The sequence below is a fragment of the Nicotiana attenuata genome, unplaced genomic scaffold (assembly GCF_001879085.1).
Source record: "Nicotiana attenuata strain UT unplaced genomic scaffold, NIATTr2, whole genome shotgun sequence".
Classification (NCBI taxonomy): domain Eukaryota; kingdom Viridiplantae; phylum Streptophyta; class Magnoliopsida; order Solanales; family Solanaceae; genus Nicotiana; species Nicotiana attenuata.
Window position 1 is genome coordinate 105361 of NW_017670795.1, and position 23882 is coordinate 129242.

At 41.2% G+C, this 23882-nt stretch overlaps 1 pseudogene; it reads right to left on the bottom strand.

The window, feature by feature from the left end:
- Positions 1-21731: 21731 nt before the first annotated feature.
- Positions 21732-23097, bottom strand: LOC109243391 (annotated as a pseudogene).
- Positions 23098-23882: the final 785 nt, after the last annotated feature.

Sequence of the window (23882 nt, forward strand, 5' to 3'; positions counted from 1 at the left end):
TTCATACAGCTGGTGTTGGTGAAGAGTCTGCAGAGCTGCCTTGAGGTGGTCTCCATGATCCTCGCGACTTCGTGAATATACAAGGATGTCGTTAATGAATACTATCACAAAGGAGTCAAGAAACGGCTTGAAGACTCGATTCATAAGATCCATGAAAGCTACCTGGGCATTGGTTAGCCCGAAAGACATTCCCATAAATTCAAAGTGCCCATACCGGGTTCTAAAAGTTGTTTTCGGCATATCCCGCTCCCTTATCTTCAATTGATGATACCCAGACCGTTAATCAATTTTGGAGAAGAACTTAGCACCTTGCAATTGATCAAATAAATTATCTATTCTTGGCAATGTGTATTTATTTTTGATCATACCTTGTTGAGTTGCCGGTAGTCAATACACATCCGCAGCGATCCATCTTTCTTTCTGACAAAGAGAACCGGTGCACCCCAAGGCGACACACTCGGTCGGATGAAGCCTTTCTCTAGCAAATCCTTCAGTTGTTCCTTTAGCTCTTTTGATTCCGTCGGCGCCATTCTATAAGGTGGAATGGATATAGGCTGGGTGATTTGCATCACATCAATCCCAAAATCGATCTCCCTGTCTGGAGGAATCCCAGGGAGCTCATCCGGAAACACATCAGGGAATTAATTCACAATTCATACAGATTCAAGGGTAGGCACCTCAGTAGTGGTGTCTGCAACTCGGACCAAATGATAAATACATCCCTTCCTAATCATCTTCATGGCCTTAAGGTAAGAAATAAACCTACCTTTTGGTGTAACATTATTCCCCTCCTACTCGACAGCTGGCTCATTAGGAAACTCAAGCCTCATGGTCCTAGTTCGGCAATCGAGTTTGGAAAAGCATGAATAAAGCAAGTCCATTCCCATTATTACATCAAAATCAACCATTCCAGTTCAATAAGATCGACCATGGTATCCCGACCACGCACCATGACAACATAATCCCTATAAACTCGTGCGTCGGTAATAGACTCGCCAACCGGAGTAGATACGGAGAACGACTCATGAAATTGTTCCGGTTCTATCCCGAAGCTTGTAGTAATATAAGAAGTAACATAGGATAAAGAAGATCCGAGATCAATGAGGGCATACACGTCGTGAGATTGAACAGTCAATATACCTGTAACGACATCTGGAGAAACCTCTACACTCTGTCGACCACCATAGCATAGAACCGACTAGGTCCTCCCGAACTCTTTTCACCACCCCTAGCTGCACCACACCCTGCCGGTGCTGGAGAACCTCGAGTTGAAGGGTCTGCTGAAGATATAGAAACTGTAGGACTGGATGACTGAGTTTTGCCCCTACGCGCCCCCTGGCGGGATGCACGATAATCCCTCTGAATATGGCCTCTCATCCCGCATCCATAGCAAACTGGCATATCCAGGTAGCAAACTCCTAAGTGTATCCTTCTGCATTTGGGGCATGGGGCCCTTTGCTGCTGATGGAATCTCCCTCCTGATCGGCTCTGATGGTGGGGCCCCCTGCTGCCCTAGCTAGGCCTAAAACGTCTCCCCTACTACTGACCGTGCCCTGATGGCGGGGCACTGGCTGAAGACTGGGTATAAGCTGGGATGACCCTGATGATCCTCCCCGGAAAGTTGATCTCACACCTCTGAATGAATCCCCAAGGTTGCCCGCAGATCGATCCCAACTAATACCCTCTTGTTCCATCCTGTATTTTAGCTTTCGAGCCTCGGTAGCTTGGGCAAAGGCCACAATCCTTCCATAGTTCATGTTATAAATTAGAGCAGCTGTGGAGGCTTTATTAATGACCAAAAGGCCAAGGCCCTGCACAAATCGATGCACCCTAGCCTCCATATTCGGCATCATGTGAGCAACATACTTTGACAGGCGCGCGAACTCCATGTGATACTCCCACACACTCTTACTACCCTGTTTAAGGGTCTCAAACTCCGCAGCACGGGCTGCCTTAATCTCAGCAGGCAAGAAATGGTCTATGAAGGCATCCGCAAACTTACTCCACCTCGCAGGAGGGCTCCCCTCCTCATGGGAATCCTCCCACATCTCGAACCAGGAATACGCCACCCCTTTCAAACGATAGGAGGCCGACTCCCCCTGTCTCAGTAGCATGCATAACTCGGAGAGTCTTATGCATCTAATCAATGAAATCTTGAGGGTCTGCCTCGGGATCAATACCTGTGAACACTGTAGGGTCTAACTGAAGGAACATGTTTACCCTAGAACCAGAAGAATCCCCTTGCAAGCTAAATGAGGTAGGTGCAACGTTTGACCTCTGCGCCCGAGAAGCCACTAACTGAGTCAGCACTTGAATAGCTCCCCTAAGATCTTCATTCGAAATACCGGGACCGGAGCTGGGGCTGGAGGTGGAACAGGCATATCGGCGGGAGGGATGGTGGCACCCTGCGCAGGTGCAGGAATTGGGGTAGTCTGTTCTAGAGTAGAGGAATCAGGCAGTGTAATAACAGGGCAATTATCCTCACCCGCAATATCAATTAAGGAACCATCAGCCACTTCTTAGGTGGCATTGGCTTCTTGGCTAATTCTCGCTTTCTTCTTAGGTGCCATTTATTGAAAGTTAGAATAATGCACGAGTTAGAGGAAAACAACCTCACATTCTGCTCTAACGCACGATATAGAACAACAATGAAAGGTATTATTCCTAAATTTCCAAGTAGCCCCCTACTTATAGATGTGGTTGACAACACACCGATAAGAAGGGCTCTACTAAACATGACTCTGACACATCCTAAGATGCTTTTAAACCTTAGGCTCTGATACCAACTTTGTCACGCCCGAACCACGAGGAGTGCGACCGGCGCGCGACCGAGTAAACCTGGTCGAGCAAGCCTATCCAGTCTTTCCTACCCGATTAATTCATGAACCAAAAAGGGAACGTATTACCATTTGTTAAACAGGGAAGAGATCATTTATATAAATATGAAAACGTTACTAGTCCATTATTACTTAAACGCCATAGGCCATAATTAAGTTTCCAAAGGTGCATACAATTGACAATCTAGTGGAAGAGTTTCAAAAATACAATGTGGTCCAATAACCATCCCGACACCCATACATGACCCACATAAATGTCTATGGAGCCTCTAAGGATACAAAATATCAACATGACAATACCGACAACAAGGCCCCGTCTATACCTCCAAATATGGTAATTTACACAAAAGAAGGACTACACAACCCCTAGGAGTAATGGGGGCTCACCAAGACTGCTGTAAGGAGAGAAAGAGAGCACCAATACCTGCGAACGGTGCTATTTGCGATGGAACCACCTACATCCATTCAAAGATGTAGCGCCCCGGCAAAAGGGACGTTAGTACTGTCGAATAGCACTAGTATGTAAGGCAAACAAAAATCTTATTAGAATGAACAGTGAAATAAATACAAGGAAGTTACAAAAATTAACAAGTACTTCATAGAATTACAAGGAACCACCAAATAAGGATCACATAGTTCTGGCCCATTCTTTCCATCTCTTTTAGGTTGATGATCATAAGTGCCAAGTGCCACAACCCATAATGCCACCGTGGATTTTACATGGCGTCCGGTCATGGCCCGACCGACTAAGCCATCCCAAGTGAGACATATCCATATTCATAATGATAACAAAAGTCCAACATAAATTCCACCATGTGTACAACATGGCATCCGATCTCGGCCCGATCGGCTAAACCATCTCACTTGGGACATAACCTCTTTCAATTATCCATTTCATTATTATTTCTTTCCATCTTTCATTACTTGACACAAGCAGCCCCATTTATTAAGTAGTTCTTGGCACTTGGACACGTTTTATAATTCAAGTCTTTCTCTTTATTATTTGCCCAAATATCATGAATAACCATGTCAACAAGTGGTATGATATAAGGCACGCACACATAAGGAAAGGAAAGAAAACAAAAGGAAAGCTTGGAGGACATAATCACATTTTCAAATAGCATGATTTCAGAGCAACACTTAGAACAATATGGAACATAAATCTTTCACCCAAATACATAAAGGCAAACCATTTAGTATGATCAATTCAAAACTCACGCCAATTATTCTGACACCAAGAGTTCAATCCTAAGAAGAAGAGGGTTAGCCACACATACCTCATTTGAGTATTTCCCTAATTCCTACGACATGTTCTGGAACCTTTAGCACGTTCAATCTATTTAACAATGTAGCACAATTGAACTTATTATTAGGAAATTGATCATAGCCTTGATCACTTGAGCATTATATCAAACATTATGTCTTTGTTGGGGTCCATGGCCCCCTTTTTAGTAGAAGATTTCCCCAACCCATTCCCTAGTTTTTTCCTATCTTTGTCTTAGCATTCCCCCACATACCTTAGGGTCTCATGCATGCAAGGTAACCACCATGATCCCCATGAATTACCTCACTAAAGTTCCATTTTAGCTACAATAGGGAATTGAGAGCTTGGGTGATAGAAGCTTACCGCTTGGAAGGGAGACCTAGGTGCCTTGTTTGTTAATCTTCAGGATGTTTAGGCTAGGATTTGATAAAAAATGAATGGAGACCCCTCCCCCCCTCTTAGATCCTCCTCTCTTTCTCTAATTATCTGAGAAAGTATGCTGGAAATGGCCTTAGGGGGGAGGGGGTCGAGTTTTAAATTAAGAAAATGGGAGCCCAATACAGGTTTATTGTTGTATATGTGACCGCATAATGATTATGCGGTCTGAAAAGTGACAGCAGAATGAGCCTTAGGAAGTTAAGTTTTCTGTCCGAGTATTTGCGGCCGCATATCCGTTCTGCGGTCGCATAATGCACCGCAGAAATTCCCTTCGCAAAAGTTCAAGGCAGATATGCGATCAATATGCGGCCCGCATTGAGATTATGTGATTGCATAATTGGGCCGCATCTCTGGCCTCAAAATTGGCCAACTTTCTTTTTCACTCTGCGGCCATTATGCGGTTCGCAGAGCTATATGCGACCGCATAATTGTTGCGGCCAAACGCACTCACGCAAGTGCACATGATCGTCAAGTAATAAAGTAGTGAGTAGAGTATCGTTAGCACGAGGACATGTGATTAACTATTAACTAAATTAGACTATCCTAATTATCTATACAAGAATTAAACCTAGAAGTATTTGATTCTATACTAATTAAATAAAGAAATATAAATAATGAACTTTAAACAGAGGAAGAGCAGATTTTTATTATATCAATATAATGAAAATGATCTAGGGTTATGGGCTATCTAACATTCCTATTGTATTCTTCAATTGAATTGACTAAATACTTTATCGAGTTTATTGGTTGACAGGGTTAATATTGCTCATAAGAATCTGTCGAGTTCTTACTCGCCTATTCAAGCTAACCTGGCGCCTATATGTCTATGGAGTTAGAATCAACAAGAACGCATTTATAATTCCTGTAAATCAACCAAGCAAGGCAATTAGGTATATGTCTATCCTAACCGCGAATCCGTTCCCTGATGCCCAGGTTCAAGAACTTGCTCTACTCAATCCTATATGCAATCTAGAATTCCCACTTTCGAGTTCAACTCTAGATTCGTAGATAGTATTCAATTGGTGATCAAGCAATCAAATAATTAAGTGCAGGATTGAATAAATAAACCAATATGATAAACTAAGAAATCAAAATCAATATCCGAATAACAATAGTCATGAAAGAACCACAACCCTAGAACGTGAAGTTTAGCTCCATATAGACATGGTAGCAAAATAACAAATCATACAAAGAAACATAAAAAGACTAAGTTGATGGAAGAAAAGATGAAACCCGGCCTCCACGGCGGCTCTGTGCTTGTGTTTTCCTCTCAAAAACGTCCTCCTCTCTCAAAATACCGTTTTCCCATGTATATATACCAAGTAGGGTTGGGCCCAAATAATTATACCTTCTCCAATGTGAAAAAGGACATTTTTTTCGGGTTTGACTAGCGCGATCGCGCTAGTGGCCCGGTGTTCTGCCTGACGAGCGCGACCTGAGCGCGATCGCGCTATTGACGCGCATTTTTCACCCTGTTTCGTTTTGAATTTGGGAAAACGTAAAACATGAAAGTTGTATCCCTTTGAGTTAGCTTTCCAATCATATATCGTGGAGCCCAAATGGAGTTCTAAGCAAAAAGTTATATCTATTTTACTAGACAGTGCGCAATATGCCTACTAGAGTCTTCGTTCGCTCTAACTATCATCCGTTGACCCCCAAACACGATCCCGGATTAATTCCTTGAACTTTTACTCAAACTTTAAAGCTCCAACTCACTCGAATTCGTTCCATAACATCTACATAGCTTGAAATCACTCCTACAAGGCATAAAACATACCATTAGTGCAAAACACTAGCGATTAAAGCTCAAACTCAATTAAAGTGCAGTAAATTAGAGTGTAATAATCGACTAAAATACGTAATTATAGCCTATAATCAACACCCCACACTTAAACGTTGCTCGTCCTCGAGTCAACCAAAAATTTACTCTATCTATGAGCACTTAAAATATTCGAAGCACACTACACCAATGATTATGGTTGATAGCAACAATTAAACTCTAGCATATGCAATCATCATACAATTCCCTATACTTATGTCATTCTTCAAAAATATTCAAACAAAGAAAATATGCTCACAACAATCCTAGCGTCAAAAACCGACTCAATGTCCCAATGCACTCATGGCTTGAACACCCAACATCCTAGAGAAGTCTAATAATGTTACCTATCCTTTGTGAAACCATGTGCCCTCACAACCAATGCAAAAAAGTAAAATCAATCCAAACATTCGAATCTCATGATCAAATATATTTTAAGGACTCATATATATCAAAAGAAAATATCGCTCGTCCTCACAAAAGAAGTCACATGCACGTAATTGGTACCATAGGCTTGCCCTTAATGTAAATCTCTACTAATGTAGGTTCGCTCGATCTAAAATCAATTAGGTCTTTTTTATGGTTGTAATGTGGGCTAAGGGACGGGTAGGATATATTTAGGAATAGTGACTAACTCTCCTAAGCACTTTAACACATCACATAATCAACTTTAAGCATAAATTCTTCAATCCACTTCACTTTCACAAACAATATCACCCCGAAAATTCTCCCTTCTTCTTTAAGCACTACATTAATTCATACCCACTATCAAGAACAAGACAACAATGTATTCATCTCTATATTTTTTTTTTCTTTTCTTTTTTTTCCAGATTATTCTTTTTTTTTCAATTTCCGCTAGTGGTGTATTATTTTACAAAACAAGCGCACCTTTCTTCCTTTTATTGGTTCCACTCAAAAGCCACCCCACACTTAGTTCCTTCTTACTGCTTTTAGCGCTCATCTCACAATTAAAGTGCTTTAAGAAGAAAAGGGATCAAAACAATGTCAATTAAGAATAAAAAGGGTATAGGCTTGTATTGTGGGTGCCAAATAAAAGTCTATAGGCTCAAAAGGGTTGACTAGGGATAAATTTTATTTGTGGTAAGCAATTAAGCTCAAAAAGATCAAAGGAAGCCTAAAATCATTTTTCAAACCGAGCATCACCTAAAATTTCGCTTCGACTCACAAACCGGGCAAGTTGTAGACACGAGTACAATACATGGACTACATAAAACCTCACTTCACACATGGCACATGACTCACTATGGACGATCCCATTCTGACTCTAAAACGAATGCAAGTATTCACTGAGTCACGAGATATTAAGCATGAAGCACAAAGTGAACATAAGTCAAGAAAATGAGACATAGGCGCCACAAAATATGCTATCCAAGTAAGCAAGGCATCATCAATAAATTCAAATCATAGGGAAGATACAACACATTCCAAAGCCTAAATATGCTATTATCAAACAAGTCAAGGGCGCCTAGGTTAATCTCATCTTTCTTCCTCCAATTTATTCCCTAAACTACTCTAAAAGAAAAACTACCCGGTTCAAACTACATCCTATGGAAAAGAACCGAGGCACAAAGAAAAACCACGGGGGATTATTACTACCTAAAGAAAGCTAAAAGACATATTTTTGTGCTTTTTGTTTAGATTTTAATCCCTCAAGAAAGCTGTCCACAAAATCCATCGTCGGGAAAAGTCCAAATTTTTCGATTTACTTATTTTTTTAAAATTACTATACTAAGAGCGAGTACTATAACTAAGCTAACATAGCACAGAAAATCACCCAGACAATCTCCTCACCCCACACTTAAAATTGTGCAATGTCCTCAATGCACACTAAAAATAACAAGAGGGTAAAAGAGACTCCCTGGTAGGCCAAAGGCCGAAGCATTAGCAGCTCACGGGATACTCAGACTTTTCCCAGGTACGATCCTTTGTGCGGTCACCCCACACTTATTTCAACCACATAGCTCACTTTTGCACACTTCCAGTGGCTTTTCTTCTATGCTCATAATCCTACAAAAAAAAACGCTACAAAGATAGAAAAATAAAATAAACAAAAATAAATAAAAATAAAAGAAAGCAGTAAAGCTGGGTTGCCTCCCAACAAGCGCCTAATTTAAAGTCGCGGCACGACTTGAACTAATTTTTGTCTCCACCTTGAACTTATGAATTGTACCCCTAACATTGCATCCAGTTTGTGGCTATGCACCTTTGGTGGGGCCACAAAGATAACCAGGCCAAGTAATAAATTTTTCACTCTGCACCTCTCGGCCTTTAGATGAGGAATGTAATTTTTGCTTTTTGGCACAACAAATTCAAGAATATAGGCGCTCTCATCCTCACTCTTTGACCCCTTCATAGGCTCAGATGGCTCGATTACAATCTTACTATCTAAACACAATGTGGAAAAATGATTGGAATGAGGTCTTATGCGCCCTAACTCATGAATTTTACTACTATTTGCATCCCCATATTTACACACATTCAAGTCTCCCAAAGTAATGTTATCTACTCCCTCATATTACTTTAGAGCACTCTTCTCGATATTGGCATCCTCAAGAAAAACATGGTCTAGTGATTGGTATTCTTGTTTTAGCTCCTCAATTTGGTCTAGAAGATTTTTTTCAGCTTCACACAACTCATTATTAATTTTTTGGGCGTTACACGCATCAACCTTTGTGCTCAAATCTGCATCTATGTTATGTACAGCGAAGCCAAAATTATTAATTTTATGTGCAAGTTCATCTCTCTCCTTAGACCAATCATTCACCAACGTTGTTAGAAGACAACACCGTTCCTCATATTCCCTTAATCGTGAATATTCTTCCCAATACCAATCTTTACTCCCATATTCAAATTCAGACATCCCAGAGTTCAAGTGATGACAAGCCCAAAAAGACGGGCTATAAAAGTCTCCATCAACCAAGCGTCTTCATCAATAACCTTACCTCCGGATATTTCATCCCCAGATGTCATGCTGAGAAAACTAGAAACACACTAAGAGAAAAATCAAATAGTTATAAAAATAAAATATTTACAAAAAGAGAAGGAAAAAAAAACTTGTAAAGATACAAGTAAAAGTCTAATCTAGAAAAATAGTTAATTTCTAAGTCCCCGGCAACAACGCCAAAAACTTGTTGCGGCCAAACGCACTCACGCAAGTGCACGTGATCGTCAAGTAATAAAGTAGTGAGTAGAGTATCGTTCCCACGAGGACTTGTGATTAACTATTAACTAAATTAAACTATCCTAATTATCTATACAAGAATTAAACCTAGAAGTATTTGATTCTTTACTAATTAAATAAAGAAATATAAATAATGAACTTTAAACAGAGGAAGAACATATTTTTATGATATCAATATAATGAAAACGATCTAGGGTTATGGGATATCTAACATTCCTATTGTATTCTTCAATTGAATTGACTAACTAATTTATCGAGTTTATTGGTTGACAGGGTTAATATTGCTCATAAGAATCTGTCGAGTTCTTACTCGCCTATTCAAGCTAACCTGGCGCCTATATGTCTATGGAGTTAGAATCAACAAGAACGCATTTATAATTCCTGTAAATCAACCAAGCAAGGCAATTAGGTTTATGTCTATCATAACCGTGAATCCGTTCCCCGATGCCCAGGTTTAAGAACTTGCTCTACTCAATCCTATATGCAATCTAGACTTCCCACTTTCGAGTTCAACTCTAGATTCGTAGATAGTATTCAATTGGTGATCAAGCAATCAAATAATTAAGTGCAGGATTGAATAAATAAACCAATATGATAAACTAAGAAATCAAAATCAATATCCGAATAACAATAGTCATGAAAGAACCACAACCCTAGAACGTGAAGTTTAGCTCCATATAGACATGGTAGCAAAATAACAAATCATACAAAGAAACATAAAAAGACTAAGTTGATGGAAGAAAAGATGAAACCCGGCCTCCACGGCGGCTCTGTGCTTGTGTTTTCCTCTCAAAAACGTCCTCCTCTCTCAAAATACCGTTTTTCCATGTATATATACCAAGTAGGGTTGGGCGCAAACAATTATACCTTCTCCAATGTGAAAAAGGACATTTTTCCCGGGTTGGACTAGCGCGATCGCGCTAGTGGTCGCGCTAGTGGCCCAGTGTTCTGCCTGACTAGCGCGACCTGAGCGCGATTAGCTATTGACGCGCATTTTTCTCCCTGTTCCATTTCGAATTTTGAAAAACGTAAAACATGAAAGTTGTAGCCCTGTGAGTTAGATTTCCAAACATATGTGGAGCCCAAATAGAGTTCTGAGAAAAAGGTTATATCTATTTTACTAAACAGTGCGCAATATGCCTACTGGAGTCTTCGTTCGTTCTAACTATCATCCGTTGACCCCGAAACACGATCCCGGCTTAATTCTTTGAACTTTTACTCAAACTTTCAAGCTCCACATCACTCGACTTCATTCCATAACATCTACATAGCTTGAAATCACTCCTACAAGGCATAAAACACACCATTAGTGCAAAACACTAGCGATTAAAGCTCAAACTCAATTAAAGTGCAGTAAATTAGAGTGTAATAATCGACTAAAATACGTAATTATAGCCTATCATCAATAATGGTCCGCATAAAAGTGTTCTTTCGGAAAACTTTTTCCTCTAAGTTGTAGGGCATTGTTCAATCCAAAAAGTCTGAACCGCGGTGAGCTTGCGAGAATTTTACTATAATAACATAAGAATCCAACTCGGCACCACGAAATTCCGAGTTTTTGGTTAAGAATTTTACGGGTCCTTACAATCCTACACTTCATTGCCCTATCAAACTCACAAACACTGTTAGAAAGATCATAAAAAGGGCTCAAAAAAGGATAAAAAGAATTAGGACAACCATCCCAATGGCCACCTTGACCACCACACATATTACAAATATTCCAGCCATAAGATTGAGATTCACAATTTTGCCACAAGTGTGGTCCTCCGCAATATGGACATGGATCAGTAAAATAAGAATAACCAATATTTGACCAATTATCAATCCAAGATGCCATATCAACAAAGATAGTAAATATTAAACTAAGATAAATTTTTAAAAACTTGAATAGACAAACAGTAAAAACCTAATCTAGTAGGCAAGTTAATTTCTAAGTCCCCGCCAACGGCGCAAAAACTTGTTGCTCCCGAACGCACACGCAAGTATACGTGGTCGACAAGTAATATAGGATTGTAAGTCCAGATATCGTACACACATGGACTTATGATTAACTATCAACTAAATTAAACCAATCAATTAATCTATTCAAGTGAATCCCAACGTATGAATATTTAACAAAATTTAATCTAGAGTAACAAATTAAGAGATTAAAGAAACAAGTTTGCGAATTATAGTGACGAATTCAATGTGAGTGAATATTCTAGAGTTATGGGTTAGCTAACAATCCCGTTGAGTTTTTCACTTAAATCGTCTACTTAATTTATGTGGCTTATTGGTTGACAGGGCTAATATTGCTCGTAGCCTTATCCCGAAGCACAACTCGCCTATTCAAGCTAAATTAACGCATATATTCCTATGGAATTAGAATTAACTAGAATGCATCAATAATTCCTGTATGGTAACCAACCAAGGCGATTAGGTATATTCCTATCCTAACCGCAAATACGCCCCCCCCACCTCACAGTTAAGATCTTGCTCTACACAATCTTATATGCAATCTAGAATTCCCTCTCCCGAGTTCAATCCTATATTCGTAGATAGTATTCAATTGGTGATCAAGCAATCTAATAATTAAACACAAGATTGAATAAGTAAACCAATATGATAAAATAATAAGAACAGTTAAAGCTTCAAACCACAACGTTCATGTAGCACCCCACAACTCTAGAACAAATAAACTATAAATTAGAGGAAGAGAAGAGAAGAAAAACTAGGTAGAAGCCTCCTCCAAGCGTGGTGTGTGTTCCTCCACGTGAATTCCACTTCAAAGTCTATTAGATATCCTCCTAATTAGGTTTAGGAGTCCTTATATACGAGTTGGAACCGCATAAGGCCAAAATAACATTGTCCTGGGCAAAATAGAAGAACCCCGTAACATAGCGTCTAGGGCAGCACTTAGCGCTGGCGCTGGAGGCAGAACGTTTTCACGTTCAAATCTTGCAATATTTTCCATGTAGTTGTATCTCTTCATTGTTTTGTCTTCCACTTGGGGGGACAAAAACCAAAGGGTGTCCCCCCTTTGTCCCCCTCCTTTTCTATATTTTTTTTCTTTTTTCCCTTTCACGTTGTATTCAATTTTGCTCCAAATCTCTATATCTTCACACCGCTTTATTCCTACACAGTTAAAATATTATATTAAGTACAAAGTAATATAATTAATACTCGAAATTTGATTAAAAGTACTAGAATGTGAGGCAACAATAGGTAAATATATGCAGTTTTGGCCGAACATCACCCCTCCTATATAAAGGGGATCCTTGTCGTTTTTTACAACATACAACATTCAATACTAGAACAAGAACATTCTATGCTCTCTAACTTAAACACATTCTCCCTTCATTCTATTGCTTACATTTATTACATTACTTGCATGTATTGTGTTTTCATTGATTGTTCTTCATTTATTACTCATCATTGATCATAAAGAGCCTTCATCAAAGCTCACAGAAACGTTAGTTCTCTGTCGACTGTCCACAAGCCTAACCTAGCTCGAGGCCCTGATTCTCATCCACTCGGTTTACTTGTCACGCTACCTCCAAGCTCTTTGCTGGTCAGCAGCCGACCCCGCCATCATAAAAACGCTCGAGGACCTCACAAAGAGGATCGAATCTGGCGAAAAGAAGATAGAAGCCAATGACAAGAAGGTGGAGACCTACAATTCAAGGATCGATCAAATTCTGGGCGCACCCCCAATCCTGAAGGGTGTAGATTCAAAGAAATTTGTACAAAAGCCATTCCCACAAAATGCTGCTCCGAAGCCTATCCCGAAGAAGTTCAGAACGCCCGATCATCCGAAGTACAACGGAAACTCAGACCCCAATGAGCACGTCACTACTTACACTTGTACGGTAAAGGGCAATGATCTGAAGGACGACGAGATTGAATCTGTCTTGCTAAAAAAGTTCGGGGAAACACTTTCGAAAGGGGTCATGATGTGGTACCACAACCTAGCCTTGAATTTGATAGACTCATTTGCCATGCCGACAGATTCTTTCATAAATACACATGCCGGTGCCATCAAGGGGGCTACAAGGAAATCTGACGTCTTCAAAATCGAACAAAGAGAAAATGAGATGCTGCGGGAATTCATATCCCGCTTTCAAATGGAGCGAGTGGAACTACCACCAGTCTCCGATGACTGGGTAGTGCAAGCCTTCAACCAAGGTTTGAACGAACGAAGCTCGGTGGCTTCGAAGCAGCTGAAGCAGAATTTGGTTGAATACCCTGCCGTGACTTGGTCGGATGTCCACAAATGATACCAATCAAAGATCAGGGTCGAGGACGACCAATTAGGAGCCCCCTCAGGCTCAGCATATCCTAGCAGGCTTCTAGCAAAGGAACCAAGGCCAAAAAAGGAAATATACCAACCATACACCGAAGATAGAAGAAACGCCCCAAGGCGTAACATACCCCAAAGTGATCGAAGGACAGATCGAGGTCAGAATCCCTGGGGACCTGTAAGCAGAGTCGGATTCGAAAGACACAAAGGACTGACAGAGGCACCCCCCTTGTCTGAATACAACTTCAACGTTGACGTTTCGGACATCGTACCTGTCATCGGTAAAATCAGAGACACCGGGTGGCCGAGACATGTACTATCAGATCCGTCGCAGAGGAACCCTAACTTAGTGTGCGAATTTCACGGCACACACGGTCATAGGATCGAAGATTGCAGACAGCTCCGAGAAGAAGTATCCCGATTACTCAGCAAAGGGCACCTCCGAGAGTTCCTTAGCGACCGAGCCAAAAATCAGTTCCGGGAAGGAGAGGCGAACAAGAAAAATGAAACAGATGAGTTGTAACATGTCAACCACATAATCGTTGGAGGAATCAACATCCCGCAGGAACCCATTGTCAAAAGAACAAAAATATCCATCACCAGGGAGAAGCAAACTCGGGGTTACATACTCGAAGATGATCTCACATTCAGCGACGAGGACATCAACGCCCAGTCTTAGCCTCATAACGATGCCCTTGGTAATTTCTTTTCCTGTGAATACATTTCAAATTAAGCGTGTGCTTGTGGATCCAGGTAGCTCCGCCAACATTGTCAGGTCGAGGGTGGTGGAGCGGCTCGGACTTCTCAACTATATCGTGCCTGCCTCTCAAGTCCTCAACGGATTCAACATGGCGATCAAAACAACAAAAGGGGAAATCACCCTCCCGGTCAACGTGGCCCGCACAACCCGAAATGTCAAGTTTCATGTCACCGAAGGAGACATGAGGTACAATGACTTGCTCAGAAGGCCATGGATACACTACATGAAAGCAGTACCGTCGACCCTTCATCAAATAATGAATTTTCCCACGAAGGAAGGTATAAAAACCGTATACGGGGAACATCACGCAGAAAGAGATATTTGCGCTGCACGATGTGGCACCGACATCAATGCCTTCAACATCGAAGGAGCCAAAGGATAAGAAAACAGTGAAGTGGCAATCACGAGATACATTCTCGGCTATACATGAATAAAACGAGCAAAGGACTGTGCCATGTTCCCGGAGCAAACGTTTGAAGCATATCATGGCTCGAAGCGCCATCACTACTAAGGTATAATCGTCTCCCTTTTTATTTACATCTTACACTAACCTGTGTGCAGGTGTCCGATCAGAACAGTCAAAGCGCTGTCGAGCTTGAAGACCTTAGGTTTCAAAGAATGCGTTGCACTCTTTTCCTTCGATCAGATTTTATCCTTAGAAGGGTTTTACCAGGAAGGTTTTTAACGAGGCAACATCCATATGCTACCTAGGGAGAACTTAACAAGTATTCAAGGCTTCTCTTCAATCAACCCCGAATACTGGGGGGCATTCCCCCAGGAGATCATCCCCTCGAAGAAGTCAATATGAGCCAAAAAGGGTCTCAAAAGGAAAGATGTATTGGGCCAAACGGCCGAATGAACGGTGTCCGCATAGAATAATTGAACCCTTGACAACGAAAACACGTATACTTGTGCCAAGTAATCAAGGAATATTTTTGCATCAAAACACTTTGCGCTTCAAAGAAATCCGCTATTCTTTCAAAAATAGCACTAGAGCCAGAAATTCCCAAACACTCGAGGACTAACATCAAAAACTCGAAGCCGTAGGACCTCTGGGCCGGATACTCCGAGCTCGTAAGCCCTCAATGAGGCAACATCAAAATATACAAGGAATGACTCTAGAGCCAAAAACCCTCGACATCTCGGGGACTATCGCCAACTGTCGCCCCGTCGAGGTATTAAGAATCCGAGGCTATAAGGCCTCATGCAGGCGACCGCAAGCCCAAAAGCCCTCGGCGTGGCAATGTTAGAAAATGTAGGACCTCCACGAGGCGTTATCGATAATGTAAGACCTCCATAAGGAAATGCCAAATCTGTAAGACCTCACGCCAGGCATGAATTATACTTGTGCCAAGTAACCCATCTGTAAGACCTCAAGTAAGGCATGTTCAAATTTATAAGACCTTACAAAAGGCATAATCCCGATCTTTTAAGGCTATATATTCGAACTTGTAAGACCCCTAAAAAGGCATACCCTCGATATAGACATCGAAGCTACTTCACTTGGGGACTAAAAGGCTACGGCCAAATACAATGACTACGGTCACAAGGTTGTACCAGCCAAACTAGCGTGACTTGGGTATGCCCGACCGTCGCCATAAAATCACAGGCCTTCAATTACTTCGAAAATACTTTGAAAAGCACCGGTTAGCCAGGACATCCTTGGCATAAGCAATAGAGCTTCAATCACATCAGCTCCAAACAATAAAAAGGCTTCGGAATAATTCAACCATCGAGCGAAACCTCCCGAGGTGCTCATCTATCGCATATATTGACTCGTAATCGAGGTTTTTATCGAATCGTCGAAGAGCCGGACAAACACAAAAAACTTCAACGAGGGAAAACTAAAGCCTATACTAGAGGTCGTACCGACCCTACGCGTAATAGACACTATCGCTAACTTAAATTAAAGGTCGTACCGACCCTACGCGTAAGAGCCATTGTCGCCAGCTTAAATTAAAAGGTTGTACCAAGCCAATGCCTAAGAGCCACTGTTGCCAGCCTGTATTAGAGGTCATACCGACCCAACGCGTAAGAACCCAGACGCCAGCCTAAAATTCGAAAACTTAAGGGCCAATGAGCTCGAGTAGAAATCTTACTCGAAGACTAAGCCTGAAACAGTTAACTAAGCCTCAGGGCCAATTTGTAAACCTAAGGGTTTTACCTCGAAGTCCAGTTCATCTGGCTAATCATTGACAAATGTCAAAATTCAAAGCAAAGAAAGACATAGACAAACAAAGGGAAATTCATAAAAAATGAAATCGTAAGGCTTCCTTTTATGAGTATATGTGAAAAATACAAAGCTCTATTTACAATGTTCTCTAAGAGCATTATACACAAAATCAAAAAAGCAAGGCCTAATCTACGCTCCCCTAGGGGACTGTGGCCCGTCGGCCTCTTCCTCATTATCTTCGGAATCAGACAAGAGGAACTTGGCATCATATTTATCCGCATTCTCCTACACTATCTCTTCGGAGAGATCGAAGCCCCTAGCATAGATCTCTTCGAGAGTTTCCCTCCGAGATCTGCATTGGGCATATTCATTACTTCTGCTCTCCCGATTAGAAGACCCTCTCAACTCAGCCCGAGCATTGGCATCATCTTTTAAATAGTCTGCCACTTTCTTGTCAGCCTTAGCTCGAATCTCTTCAGCTTCAGCCCGGGCGTCCACGACCTCGGCCTTCATCTTCAAAAGGTCATATTTGAGCCTTGCATTCATGCTTGTATAGATCGAGTTGTTTTCACGAGCATTTTGAAGTTGCACCTCAAGGGCAGAAACCTTGGCTAAAGTATTCTTCTTGGCCGCAACTTGGGCATCTATCTGGGCCTTTCACTCATTACACTCATACTTGGCCTGTCTAACATCGCGCCAAAGGCATTCCAGGTCCTCCGTCTTTCTCTGCAACTAAAGCATCAGAATATTAGTCTCAGAAGATAGGAGAAGAAACATGCATCTACTCGAAGCAAAGGTTACCTGTTTTTCGAAGTAGCTTTCGTAGTTCCGGCTTTGGCTCGCCTCGTACCACAGGTATACCAACTCTTTTGCCCTTTTATCACAAAGAAGTCTGAGGGATTTCTCCCCGTCCAAGGCTTTTCACAAACTGGCTTCGCGGCAGAGCAGCTCAGACTTGAGCTTGTCAAGAGCCTATCAAAAAGAAGCTCAGTAAGAAAATGAAAAACAAAACAGAAAAACCAATACAATCAAACAAAACTCACCACAGAACAGAGCCGCTGAGCCTCTTCAAAGGTTGAGTGCACATCTACTGGCCTGATCTCACCGGCCCCAGAAGAACCGCTCCTAATAGGAATGAGATCGCTTGAAACCCCGCTTGATTTAAGTGGCCCCTCACCACGAACGTCCTCGAAGTACCTTCGACAGGAGAGGAAGACGACGTCAGAAAACCTGTACTCCTCGAAGTACCTTCGATGGAAGAAGAAAATAGCGGCAAAAGATTCTTTTCCCTCGAAGTACCTTCGACAGGGGAAGAAGACGGTGGCAAAAGAGGGGTCACCTCCCTAAGGCTAGAAATCTCTTGTATTGTAGGCTCTGCTGCCCTAGGATGTCCCTCGGCTCGAGCCGTCAATGTGTGGCCGCTCCCTTTTGCTGAGCCAATATTCGTACAACGACCGTCAGGCACACGATCAACCTCAATGGGAACATCTCCTTTTTACCTCCGACTGACCCTGCTTCACTATAGATCACCTCGCCCGTCGAGTATTCCTAAAACTTATTATCACTCTTCGGCCCCGAGGGCGACGATCTTTCCTCCACTCTAAGGGGGCACGATATCATCTCAGAAAATTCTCCAATACCTATGGTGACGGAGTTAATACACATAAATGAGAGTACATTTCAAAGAAAATAGGCCATGCAACACGTACCATGGTGTTTGGCCTCCCATCTACCTTTGGACAGATCTCGCCACTTACGCTCATCGTAAGCTAAGCAAGTTGCCAGTTTCCGAGTCCAATCCGCTAGATCGGGGACCTCGTGTGGCATCCACGGGATCGCTGTAGAGAAGGAAAGGAAAATATCTTTATGGAGTCTGCCTCCACCTTGAACAAAAATGATAGAAACACAAGTGTATCACTTACGTGTGAAATTCCATTTCTCAGTAAATTGCAGAAACTCTGCAGGGATAATATCGACAATCCGCACTCGGACAAATCGGCTCATCCACTCTCGGTCCCCGTCTACTTCATTATTAGCAACAAGGGGCCGGGTGGAATGATGTTGTAGAGTAATCAAACCTCGATAATGCAAGGGTCGATACAATATGATAAGATGGCCGAGGGTGAACTCGAGCCTGGCTTAATCTGTAAAATACCTTATCATCAACACTATCCTCCAAAACGACGGGTGAACTTGTGCCATGGTAACCTGATATCTTCTGCAAAACTCGAGCACGACCCTATCGGGAGGGCCCAGTGTAAAGGGGTATGTATATACATTCAAAAACCCCTCGACGTGGGCCATGATGTTCTCTTCCGGGGAAGGTACCTCCAGTACCGCCTTATCTCCCCATCCATAGTCTTTCCTAACTGCCTCGAGGTGTTCCTCCCCTATTGATGAGACAAACCTTGATGCATGCTCCCAATGGCTCTGAACAGTGGGAGGTATCTCTAACGTAAAGTCCCTCCTCGAGACAAAGCACCGTGATGTTAGCTCACCGGACATCGGCGGTGTACCACCGACCGAACACGACGCAGAGGCGGAACTCTCCTCTTCTTTGAATGGGCTTGGGCATAGCAGCCATCTCTATGGTAAAATAGCTGACGCAAGAAACAAGAGATCTATGAAAAGGATAGGTGCCCAAAGAAGCAGAATCCTCAAATAAGAGGAAATCAAACTCATTTGTAGAGCATGGGGCGAGTGTCCGCCTACCCTAAAAAGACAATTAATTCTAACAAGGCCGTTATCGCTTCAGGGGAAGCGTACTGGCTGGATCACCTCGGTCGCTTCATTGCCATGTCATACGAACGGCACTATCGTAATTACGTCCGAAGGGTTAGAAGATTCCCATATAAACCTAACCTTGAATGGTGCCCGATCTCGAGGAATTCTATTAATAATGGGCTCCGAAGAGCTATCCACATAAGCGTAGCCTCGAGATGGTGCCCGATCTCGAGGATGTCTCTAAGTCTGAGTCAGTGTACACTCGAAGGCTATCAATAATGCCTTAGGGCTATCCTCATCTTAAGTTCAAAGCAAGTTTTCGAGGCTGCCTGAGTTCAAACAAACCCTCACTCAGGGACTATTCGTGAAAGTCTCAGGGCTATCTTTATTTTCAGATGATCAAGCAAACCCCCATTCGGGGACCATCTGTAAACGCCTTAAGGCTATCCTCAACTTTTGAGTTCAAAATAAATTTTAGCTCGATTGGAAACCACCCGAGCTCAAACAGACTCATCCCTCGAGAGTATCAATGATGCCTAAAGATCTAAGCTTTATTTTGAAGAAATTCGAGGCCCCGTCCTCAATCAATTTGAATTCGGAAGTCCCGGCGGCCTAAGTTTATACTGGATCAATCCAGGCTTAGTGTGAGGAATGGCAAAGTGTTTCTGGGGACATCATGTTAACCAATCGAGAATCGAAGGAATTCCTATGTCCGAGTCCATTATTCGGACTGATCGATGAAGTCACACGACTGGGTTTTTCAAACACAGGCAAAAGAGAATGAGGCACAAGACAAAAGAAAATTGAAAAAATTGTTGTATTAATAAGCAACGATTACAAAAGCTCACGAGGGGTCCTTACACAGAAACAAAGAAGTAAAATACAACAGCTAAAGAGCCTAAACTGTTCTCAAGGGTACATCCTCGGACGCGACATCTGCAAAAGCCATTCCTTCGAGGGTGCCATATCGATCTTCTGGGAAATACCTTCAAGAGACTCCTCCGAGATATCTATAGCCTATCAAAGAGCAAAAACTTCTAACAACCAGGGAAAATTGTGCCTTGGAGAAAATTTTCGCAAGTACGGGACTCGTCAGCACTACTATTGTGAATCCACTTCTTGAGACATTGCACCGGTGTGGGATGCAAAAGTTAGTATATATTGCCACCTCACTCCATGGAAAGCAAAAGGAATGAGGTGCCACACATGATTGAAGGTAAGAGAGATGAGCAGCGGTTCACGGTCCACATATCCTCTGATACGGAGATAATTGAAGCCCCTCTCTCATTATCTCAGGCCAACAACAACAACAACAACAACAAACCAATACAATCCCACTTAGTGGGGAAAAACACTAAAAAAGAGCCATGGCACAACTGGCAAAAGCGCTGCCGTATGACCTTACGATCACAGGCTTGAACCATGGAAATAAGAGTTTGGATGAGGATGAAGAGAAGAAAAGGGTTAAAGGCTGTTAAAGAATGACTGGTGAAAGTTTGGTTCAGGTAACCTCCCATTTATAGAAGAGGTAGTAATGTAATCGACAACGCAATCAATGCCTTTGAGGAACATATCAACAGGCACAATCAATGCTTTTTGGGAAATAAATCGGTGGCGATATCAACATTTTTGGGAAAATAAACCGGTAGTATATTGAATGCTTATGGGAAGATGAACTGATGAGATGTTCAGTCATCATGAAAGCTTACGTCATAAGCATGACATCATCACGAGAGGCCACGTATAACCTAGCTCGAGGCCCCGATTCTCAGCCACTCGGTTTGCTTGTCACGCTACCTCCAAGCTCTTATCTTATTTTCTAGTCTCACGCTTAGCATCTACTGCTTAACAACTAGCATATAAACAAATCACATATTTTTTGGAACACAAAATCAAATCTAATTGCAATTACCATTTTCAAGGTAAAAAATCATGTTCTCACAAATATTATTGACATACCTTGCACTTACTATAAGGTTACTGCATCCCATGTATTTTCATTAATTTCTTTGAACTCTTCTTCTCTGCCTTGTTTTCCTTTATATTCTTGGTCTTCTCCTTGTTTCACACTTACTGATTTACTCACTGAAAGTGACAATCGGTAGAGAGATGGAATAGGGGTATAAACAAAAGTGAGAACAATTGTAAATGTAATGTGATTTATAAGCAGAAACTTTACAACCCCCAATCAAACCACCCCATTAACTCTCTACTGGTAACACACGAAAATGTTATCTATCTAAAAATATCCCTATCAGCATCTTGGCTATTTTCATTTGTTTCATATTTCAATTCGATATAGGCATTGGTCTTTTTAGTGCAAGGTCTATGTCCACCAAGATCTTGGTAAGAGCTAAAAGTCTTCTTGAAGTTAAAGCATTCATACTTTTTCTTCTTCTGAGTATGTTTTCTTCCTTCTGCACCTTTAAAACCAAGCTGTATCTTATTATTAAAGGAGTCATTTCCTAATTTTGAGTGATAAGAACTATCTTTATTTCTCTTTCTTGATTCACACTTAATCAAATTTGAAGTCATGCCATAGCTATTGTATTTATAGTCCTCGGTTGAACCATTCCTTAATTTTGTTATACGCTTTTCATTCTATTTAAGCCCTTTCCTCGTCGATTCTAGACTCATCACACCAAATTCCTAAGCTCTTGTTAGACATATTACGTTGGTAATTATGTTTTCTATGGAACTCATCAATAGAGGCATCTGATTCGACATTCATATATTCGTCTAAAAAGTATCTGGAATCTGAGTTCTCACATTGAACTTCAGCATTCAAAACATTAAGTTTCAAGTTTCTGTCCACCTTTTTCTTGCTTCGAGGTGTTCCATCTAGATTGTCAGCATATTTTAGACTATCCTTTCTAGTAATTTTCATGTCGACAAATGATGATTTCGACTCAAAAACAACATAATTGTTGTCAGAAGACTCAACAACTGAATTGATGACACCATTCCAATTCCCAGAATCCGTTGACAACATCATCAAACACTTTGCTACTTCCTCTTGATCTTGCTCATCAATCTCAGAAACAGATGAGGAAAAACTCCTATTGCTAACCAAGCAAAAATAGGAAGACTTAGACTTATTGTATCTTCTAATTTATGATATGCTCCTCAGCATTATTGGCTCCTCGGCTTTAGTATCCTAGTTTCTATCCATTGCTATATTCTTGTTTTCACTAGTCCACGAGTGATCATCTTTCGAGCCCTTATCTTTGCCCGAGTGACAATCTATGTGACCACACAAAGCTTTCAGTGATTGAAAAACCTTACCACATTGCTGACAAACATTCTCTTGAGGCAAAGGGGACCTCGAATCGACATCCCTCCAACTTTTCTTAGGGTTATCTCTTAGCCCATAACCAGAATTTTCAGCTAGTTCATACTTTGATTTATGATCTCTCTTGCTATTTTTCTTCCCAAGATTAATCCAAGATTGCACCTTTTTGTGTTTGAGTTCAACTTTTTCCTCTAATTTAGCAGAATTTGCTAATACATGAGACCTCATGTGACCCCCAAATGACTTCCCACATGGATACCTCTTGTTATACAACTTACAAAAATACTTCAATTCTTGATCTTCTTCCATTGAGTAAAAACAAATCAAATATCAATCAAAGTCCATAACCAAGATAAAGTGAAGAGTTTTTTAAGTTAAAAATCATGACAAAATGCTACATTCCATGATATAGTAATAAACAACAGTTACTAGAACAAAATATTTTAGAGCAACAGAGGAACCTAAGATCAAAAGGAAAGAGAGAAAAAATGAAAAAAGCTTAAAGAATATAGTATATATGGGGTTGGATACAGATCACTAAGTCTCTATTTGAATGTTGCACTATAGCCTATAACTATATTGCAAATAATAAAAAGGGCACTTTTGGCAAGTAAATGATCATACCCACAAAAAAAGGAGACTCTTTCAATTCCATATCCATGTAATCTCCCCTTCAACTCAGACACACAGATATTAAATGTTCAAAATTTAAAGAATTGTTTTATAAAAAATATTTTGAATAGATGGATCACTCCTAATGACCAAAAGACAAGTTAGAAGAAGTACCAGCCTTATAAGAAGTCAGTATGAAGCTATCACCGAATTGTGTATACATCAGGGGTGCGGGTATTATAATAGAGCTTCAAGTTGTGAATATGAATTATACCTAAGTGGAAATAGGTCATGAAAGAGATAGAATATGTGATGCGAGATTTTAAGGTAAGTAAGGTAAAAGTGAACAACGTACGAGATACTCAGGTGCAGAAGGTACGAGATACTCAGGTGCAGAAGATTGTGAATAATCCATACTTCATATTAGGGCTAGAAGCGTTGGATTCCGGGAGGATAGCGGTGTCATTAGTGGCATATCTTGC